Here is a 7,608-nt window from a genome sequence, read left to right as displayed (position 1 = left end):
AGTGTCCGGGGATGTGTAAATTAGGTGGATTAGCCGTGGGAGGTGTGGGGGTAGGGTAGGGCGGGTGTGTCTGAGTGCTATACTCTTTGGAGTGTTGTTGTTGACTTTTTGGACTGACTGGCTTGTTTCCACACTGTAGGGATTCCATTGCCTATTACTACCAGTTAGTTTAATGTGTCATTGGAAAATTAAGAGTCCATTCTTTCCAAATGTCCTGTAATACTTTGTTAAGTCAGCATAATGTCATGAAAGGTAAATCATGATTGACTAATTTTGCTAGAGTTCTTGGAACTCTTGGACAATGGAACAAGTGAAGTCGATAATGGGGATCCTGTAAACATAGATATCTGGTCTTCCAGAAGGCATCTGATAAAGTGCTGTACAAAAGGCAAAGGCACAAGATAAAATTACCCCTAACTCAATGTGATCTTATTAGCTTAGGTATAGGATTCACCAATGAAAAGAAAGCAGAGACTCTGGATAAATTGATCTTTTTCTGTTTGGCACAATGTAACTTGTGAGATGCCACAGACTCTGTTCTTGAGTTTACAATCTGGATAAATTATTTGTTTGTAAGAATAGAAATTGTTCTTAACAAGTTTATAGATGACACTAAAAAGGTGGAAAAGCAAGTTGCTTTAAAGAAATTTACGAATGGGTACGGTTAGGTTGGATGAATAGGCTGAAATCAGAATGGAGTTGTAATATGGATAATTGAGGTTATCCATTTTGATTGGAGGAATGGAAAGGCAACTTATCTAAGTGGAGAGATACTTGAGTGCATCGGTACAGAGGGAACTGGGTGTCCTTGTGCATGCATCACATGATAAAGAAATAGACTACAAAAGTAGGGAAGTGTTGCTGTAAATGTGCAAGATGTTTGTGAAACTGCACCTGGAATATTGCACACAGTTTTAGTTCCCTAAGTTGAGGGATATAGTTGTATTGGACGCAGTTCAGAGGAGATTCATTAAATTAATACTAAAGGTGAGGGTGTTTACTTTTGAAGAGAGATTGAGAAGTTTAGACTTATACTTGCCACAGTTTAGAAGAATGCGAAAAGATTTAATGGGGGTATAAATGATATTAAAGGGGATTGACACTATGTAGAAAGGATATTTCCTCTTGTAGGGCAATCTGGATCAAGAGGTCATAGTTTCAGGATCAGGGATGGCAGGCTTAAAACTGAGATGAAGTGAAATTACTTTTGAAAAGATTGCTTACAACCCTAGATTGTGGTGGATGCTAGGACAGTGAATAAATTTAAGGATGAGAGATGTTTTTAGTTACTCTAATGTGTTGAAGGATTATGAGAAAGACAGTAAAGTGTGGAGTTAAGGTTTGGGTGGGATCAGCCATGTTTGTATTAAACACAGCAGGCTTGAGAATTGACTACTCCTGCTCCTAGTTATTAAATATTTCAATTGACTCTGCCAGATGAGCTGTCAAGTTCATATTTCATATGATTTCTTATTTTCCTATTTCTATTTTTTTACTAGTAGTCAACAGCTATTAATGTGTACAGTACTTCCAAAGCACATTTTCTGCAATGGTGACTTTGTTTGAATTTTTGAGTAAAATGACCCTGTCTCTGGTTAGGAAGGACAGCGCTCTGCCTCGAGTGCTGCACTGGCTTCCAGACCCAAATGTTTGAAAGATCTAGATTTCAGACTGTGTTAATTTTAGCATCTGTTACAACACACTAAGTTGTTCATTAAAGCCAATTTCTTAGGCTAATTTGGGACAGAGCATGAAATGGAAGACAAGCTAGTTTCCCCCCTACAACCAGTTGACAATTTGCTTTTTCACTGCCGTAACAGCCTTGCATGCGTTATTGAGTCTCTTCAGTCCCTCCAGTCAGACTTTTTAGTCCTGACAGTTTCCTGGAATAATCTTAACTACAGCTATAGACATTGAGAATAATTTATGGCTGTTAGAAAGTTTTAGCATTTCCTCTATATAAGTGATTCCAGACCTTGAATACTGATGGAATAAAGTTTCAAACAACTCTTAAATTCAGAATAGATATGGTGAACGTGGAACATTTCATTCCTTTTAAAAAGTGAATAAATAGTTATGCATTACATATGTAGAGTAATAAACACAGCCATAATTCCATTCTCCTGGAACATGAAATTCTCTGGGCTTTTCATGCTGGTTATTCACTTACCCTCAGGCTTAATCGAATTGAGGTAAATCAACAGCAGTGCACATTTCTTTTTTCCAAAAATTACAAAATTTGCAAAAGTACACTACAAAGTCAGGTAGGAGAATCCGTGTCAATATGCCAAATAGCCTTTTCTCACCCCATCTTTTCATGTAGGAAACTGACTTAAGTAGCTCAACTTTTAAAATGGTTTCTTTTAGATCTGATCTGCTACTTAAAAGGATTCTGGGAATTTTTGAACAGGAAGATTAATATAAAAATCCAAAGGTCATTCATAATGTGCACTATCCATTAAACTCACTAGAAATGCAATCAAACTTTGCATTACTGATTTAAATCCTATGAGTTGTAAGTCACACTGATCATTTACCCATTTAGACTCTTTAGCTAAAATCTTCCCAACAAGGAATAAAAACCTACATAAGTATGTTTTAATGGTCTGGGTTTTTATTTTGGTTTCTGCGTTGGGAATACAATTACAACATTTTTAAAAGATATTTGGATAGGAAAGCTTTAGAGGGATACGGGTCAAATGCAGGCAAATAGGACTAGTTTGATTTGGGGAAACCTGGTTAGTGTGGATGGGTTAATCAAAAAGGTCTGTTTTGGCCCTGTATGATTCTGTGATTGCATAACACAGGAATTCTACTGCTGCAAGAGACTTTGAAATCTGCATTTCCTAGCTTTCTTGGAACCAGAATAAATCAATGCATCTTTACCCCTTTCACCCCAAAAAAACTGAGATGGAGCTCTTTCCATTAGAATGCTGTAGGCCTCTGCTAGTGACCTGTAAACCTGTCTGTTTGATTATGGATAACAAAGTGTGAAGCTGGATGAACACAGCAGGCCAAGCAGCATCTCAGGAGCACAAAAGCTGACGTTTCGGGCCTAGACCCTTCATCCCATTATCTCTGTTTGATTACGGAGCTGAGTTTAGGTTCCATAAAAACCCTAAATTAATTTACACCCACTCTTTTGTCTTTCCTCAGTGCCACAGGATGTTTTGCAGGCATCATAGAGTCATTCAGCATGGGAACAGACCCTTCGGTCCAACCAGCTCATCCTGACCATAATCTCATGCTAAATTAGTTCCACCTGCCTGCCTTTGGCCCGCATCCATCCAAAAGTTTCTTGTGCTCATCAGAAAGGGTTTGTGATCCGTCGGTGACTATATTCAATGTAAAGCCCTTCTTCGATGCTGCACTGTTATTTGAGATGATGTACATGGGCCTGGATATGATGGAGTTGAATCCACTCATTCAGACTGAAGTGTAACATATGCTACCAAGCCAAAGATGGTACACAAGCTACAAAACATTAAACATTTGGTTGGGTGACTGTTGTGTTATGTACTTCAAAAGGAAGAGATACACTTTTCACATTGATTTATTCTGCACAATTCGACTTGGATAAATTGACCTACTTATTAAGCAGCAAAGAGACAGCCAAATTTGTTACCGATGCAATGATGGGCAACATTGTGGTGCTAGTGTCAGATTGCCACAGTAATCAGGGGTCGAATTGAATGGACAAAGTTAGTAAATAGTTTTCAATGTAGTACAGTGACCCAGCAGTCAGCATTGCTGCCTTACAATGCTAGGGACCTGGGTTTGATTCCATTCTTTGGGTGATTGTTTGTGTGGGGTTAGCAGGTTCTCCCTGTGTCAGCATAGGTTCCTTCTGGTAGCTCCAGTTTCCTCCCACAGTGCAAAGATGTGCAGATTAGGTGGATTGGCCATGGGAAATTAGCCATAATGCCCAGTGATGTGCAGCCTAGGTGAATTAGCCATGTGGGGCTACGGGGATGGGGTGGAGAGGTCTGGGCAGGATGGTTGAAGCATACTAAAATCCCATATGGCTTCTATTTCTACTTTAGGGATTTTGTGATTCAAATGTAATTTCATTGACATTAACTCAAGAACGATAGAACAGGTAGATTCTAAATGATGAAAAGCTATAAACAGGGAAGGTCCAGGTACACAGACAATTAAAATACCATTAACAGGTAAAAAAAATAAAATCAAGGATTTTGGAGTAGATCTGTAGCTCGGGTTGTGGGTGTTGAAGTTGGTTGGCTTGCTGAACTGGTTTGTTGTTCCGCAGTCGTTTTGTTACCATGCTGGGTAACATCCTCAGTGCAGCTTCTGAAGCATCAGTGTGTTCTCCCACCTGGTTTTTATCCAAGGAACTGCATCAGGAGATGCCTACAGGAACAGCATCAGAAAGATTCTACATGCCCCGACACACTCATCACACTACTTGACATCAGGAACACATCAGAACTCACCACAAGACTCCTACGACCGCTGGGCATCAGAGAGGCACACAAACCCACATCAGCCCTACAACAAGTGCTCATCCGAGCTAAAGACCCACTCCCTGCCATGGACTGGACCAATGCCATCTACAAGATCCCCTGCAGAGACTGCGAGAAACATTACATCAGACAAACAGGAAGGAAACTAACGACAAGAGTACATGATCACCAACTGGCTACAAAAAGACATGACCAATACTCACTCATCTCAATCCACATGGACAAGAAGAACCACCACGTCGACTGGGACAACACCAAGATCCTGGGACAGGCTAGGCAGAGACCAGCATGAGAATTCCTGGAAGCATGGCACTCCACGAAGCAGGATATTAATAAACACATTGAACTCGGCCCCATATATGTTCCACTATGGAGGAAACCTGGAAGTGAGGCAATCCATTGCAACAGACCCCCAGAGTTTAAAAACCAGGCGGGAATACACACCGATGCTTCATCGGAGGCTGACTGAGGATGTTACCAAGCACGGTAACGAAACGCCTGCGGAACGACAAACCAGCTCAGTGAGCCAACCAACCTCAGTAAAATCAAGGGGCTAATTGAATGCTATCCTTTATAATATGTAAAGGATTCAATAGGTTGTACAGTCCTACTTGACCATTCAAAAAGATTACCGTCATAAAGGGCTGGCAGTGGCATTGTGGTAGTATCACTGGATAAGTAACCTAGACCCCCCCCAGGTTTATGTTCTGTGGCCATGGTTTCAAACCCCAACGTGATAGGTGGTGGAATTTGTATTCAATAAACTGGAATTAAATGCAAGAATAATGATGACCTCATAACCACTGTTTGATTATTGTAAAAATCCACTGGTTTAGTAAATCTGTCATCCCTATCTGATCTAGCCTACAAATGACTTCAGACCAACCAGAGTATATAACCAATTTGATTAACCCTTAACTGGCCTCTGGGCATTTAGGGATGGGCAATAAATCCAGGCTTAGCTAGTGACATCTACATCCCATAAGATTCTAATAATTATTGTTGTGTGATCTCACAATAGTACTGTGGTAAGGTTAAAAAATCAGAATGAGTCGTAAAGTTCAATCCCACAAAAATTCTGCTCTATTTAAATTCATGAGCAAAATCCTGTATAGAAATTCCTTCCTAGCTTTGTTAATTCTGAACAATTATTCAGTTCTAGGTTTTTGCCTACCACAAACAAAATCTCTCACCACCCTAAAATGTGCAGGAACCACCATTTTTTAAAAAAATGTATATTTAATTGTTTACATCTATGCCCATAATCGTTAATTCCATCCTCAACCACATATTTGTCTGGCTTAAGAAACGTGCTCACTATTTGTCTCTGAGCAAAAAATTCCAGGGGCTATAATTATTTGGTAATTGCCTTCACTGGGTTGGAGGAAATTCTGACAGTATTATGCCATGAGGTCTAGTTTCCTGATCTGCCAAAATTCGTTCTTCAAAATAAATACAGATTGGCATAAATAGATTTGCCATTTTATCATTAATGTCAATTTCAACATTCCCACTGAGTTACAAGTTGATTGCACGACCTTATTTAAAATGGTTACATGTTTTCAATTTTCACCAGACACTGGTTGCATTTTGCTACAAAGAACAATGCCTTCTGTCTAGTCATGGTTTTCATAGTAATCTTCATGGACTTCAGAGCTGACCATAGCTGTAAGGTAATGATGTTTACTGAGATCATTATATTTCCTACTTTTTCAATTCTGATTGTTAATTTCTGAATGGATTCTTTTCTGAATTTGGATTTTGCTATTTGCTATATTGCTATATTTGTTACTTCTGTGTTTTTTTAAACCTACATACAATACTTAAAAAGTGAATTAGTTAAATCTTGGTGTTAATTATTACTAGTTGTATTAAAATTTTTTGTTTAACAGATGAACTTAATTATAAAGGAGCAGAATGTATTTCCTGCCATGCTTGTACACCATTGCCTACTTGCCTCTGAAAGAAAGTAAAGGGTATCATTAAGCCCCAGTGCTTTACAGCAGAGTTTATAAAGTGTAGTTTTACACCAAGCCACATAAGAAAATATTAGACTGGCTGATTTTTGCCTCAGACCTCACTGTTAACTGTATCCACAAATTTTGATGCTTGTGGCACACTAGCTCCGTGGTTAGCACTGCTGTCCCACAGTACCATGTACCCAGGTTCAACTCCAGCCTCAGGTAACTGTCTGTCTGTGTGTGTTTCCTCCGTGTGCTCTGGTTTTGTCCCACAGTCCAAAGATGTGCAGGTTAAGTGGATTGACCATGTTAACTTGCCCATAGTGTCCAGGGATGTGCAAGCTGGGTGGGTTAGCCATGGGAAATGCAGGGTTGCAGGGATAGGGTAGGTGGTTGCGTCTAGGTGGAATGCTTCTTGGACAGTCAGTGTGGACTTGATGGGCTGAAGGGCCTGTTTCCATTCTGTAGGGATTCGATGACCAACCTTTTTTTTAAATAGGTGGTAAATAGTGGATCCAGAACTGAACCTTGTAAAACAAAATCTCCCCAAATTTTTGCTACTCTAAGTAACTGCCAATAACTTTTCTGTTTTGAAACAAACTCTCTATCTAGTCTGCTGATTATTCCTTGACTTCACCTTAAGGGGATGAGTCTTCTGTGTAAGCCCTTACTGAATATCCTACAAAACCCAAATATATTAAATTGCTCTTTGTCTCTTTCTTTTACTTCAAAGATTGATCAGGTGAAACTCTGCCTTTGGAAATTCATGCAGTCTCCACTGCAATATGCTTGCTTTTGAAATATTTTTCTATTTCATCTTTAGGTAAAAATTTGATTACCTTTCCCACAGCTGACTTTAAACTAACTAGTATGTACTTCCCTGGATTTATTGTATATGCTCTTTTAACATTTGAATCATATTTGCAATATCCAAGTCTTCTGAATTCACTAATGAATTTCAAATGAAAATATATTTGTAATTTTTTTTCTCTTTCATGGAGGGTGTGATTTGCAGCAAGACCAGGATTTGTTGCATATCTCTAATTGCTCTTAAACTGACCAGCTTGATTTGGCCATTTTTGAGGGCAGTTGACGTCAAAACTCTTCATCTTTCCACCTTTCCCTCCCTTTAAGATACTTTTTACAACCTATCTCTTACATGT

Source organism: Stegostoma tigrinum, chromosome 23 (genome assembly GCF_030684315.1).
Source record: "Stegostoma tigrinum isolate sSteTig4 chromosome 23, sSteTig4.hap1, whole genome shotgun sequence".
NCBI lineage: Eukaryota > Metazoa > Chordata > Chondrichthyes > Orectolobiformes > Stegostomatidae > Stegostoma > Stegostoma tigrinum.
The sequence above is the reverse complement of the archived record's forward strand: the minus strand, read 5'-3'. Positions refer to the sequence as shown.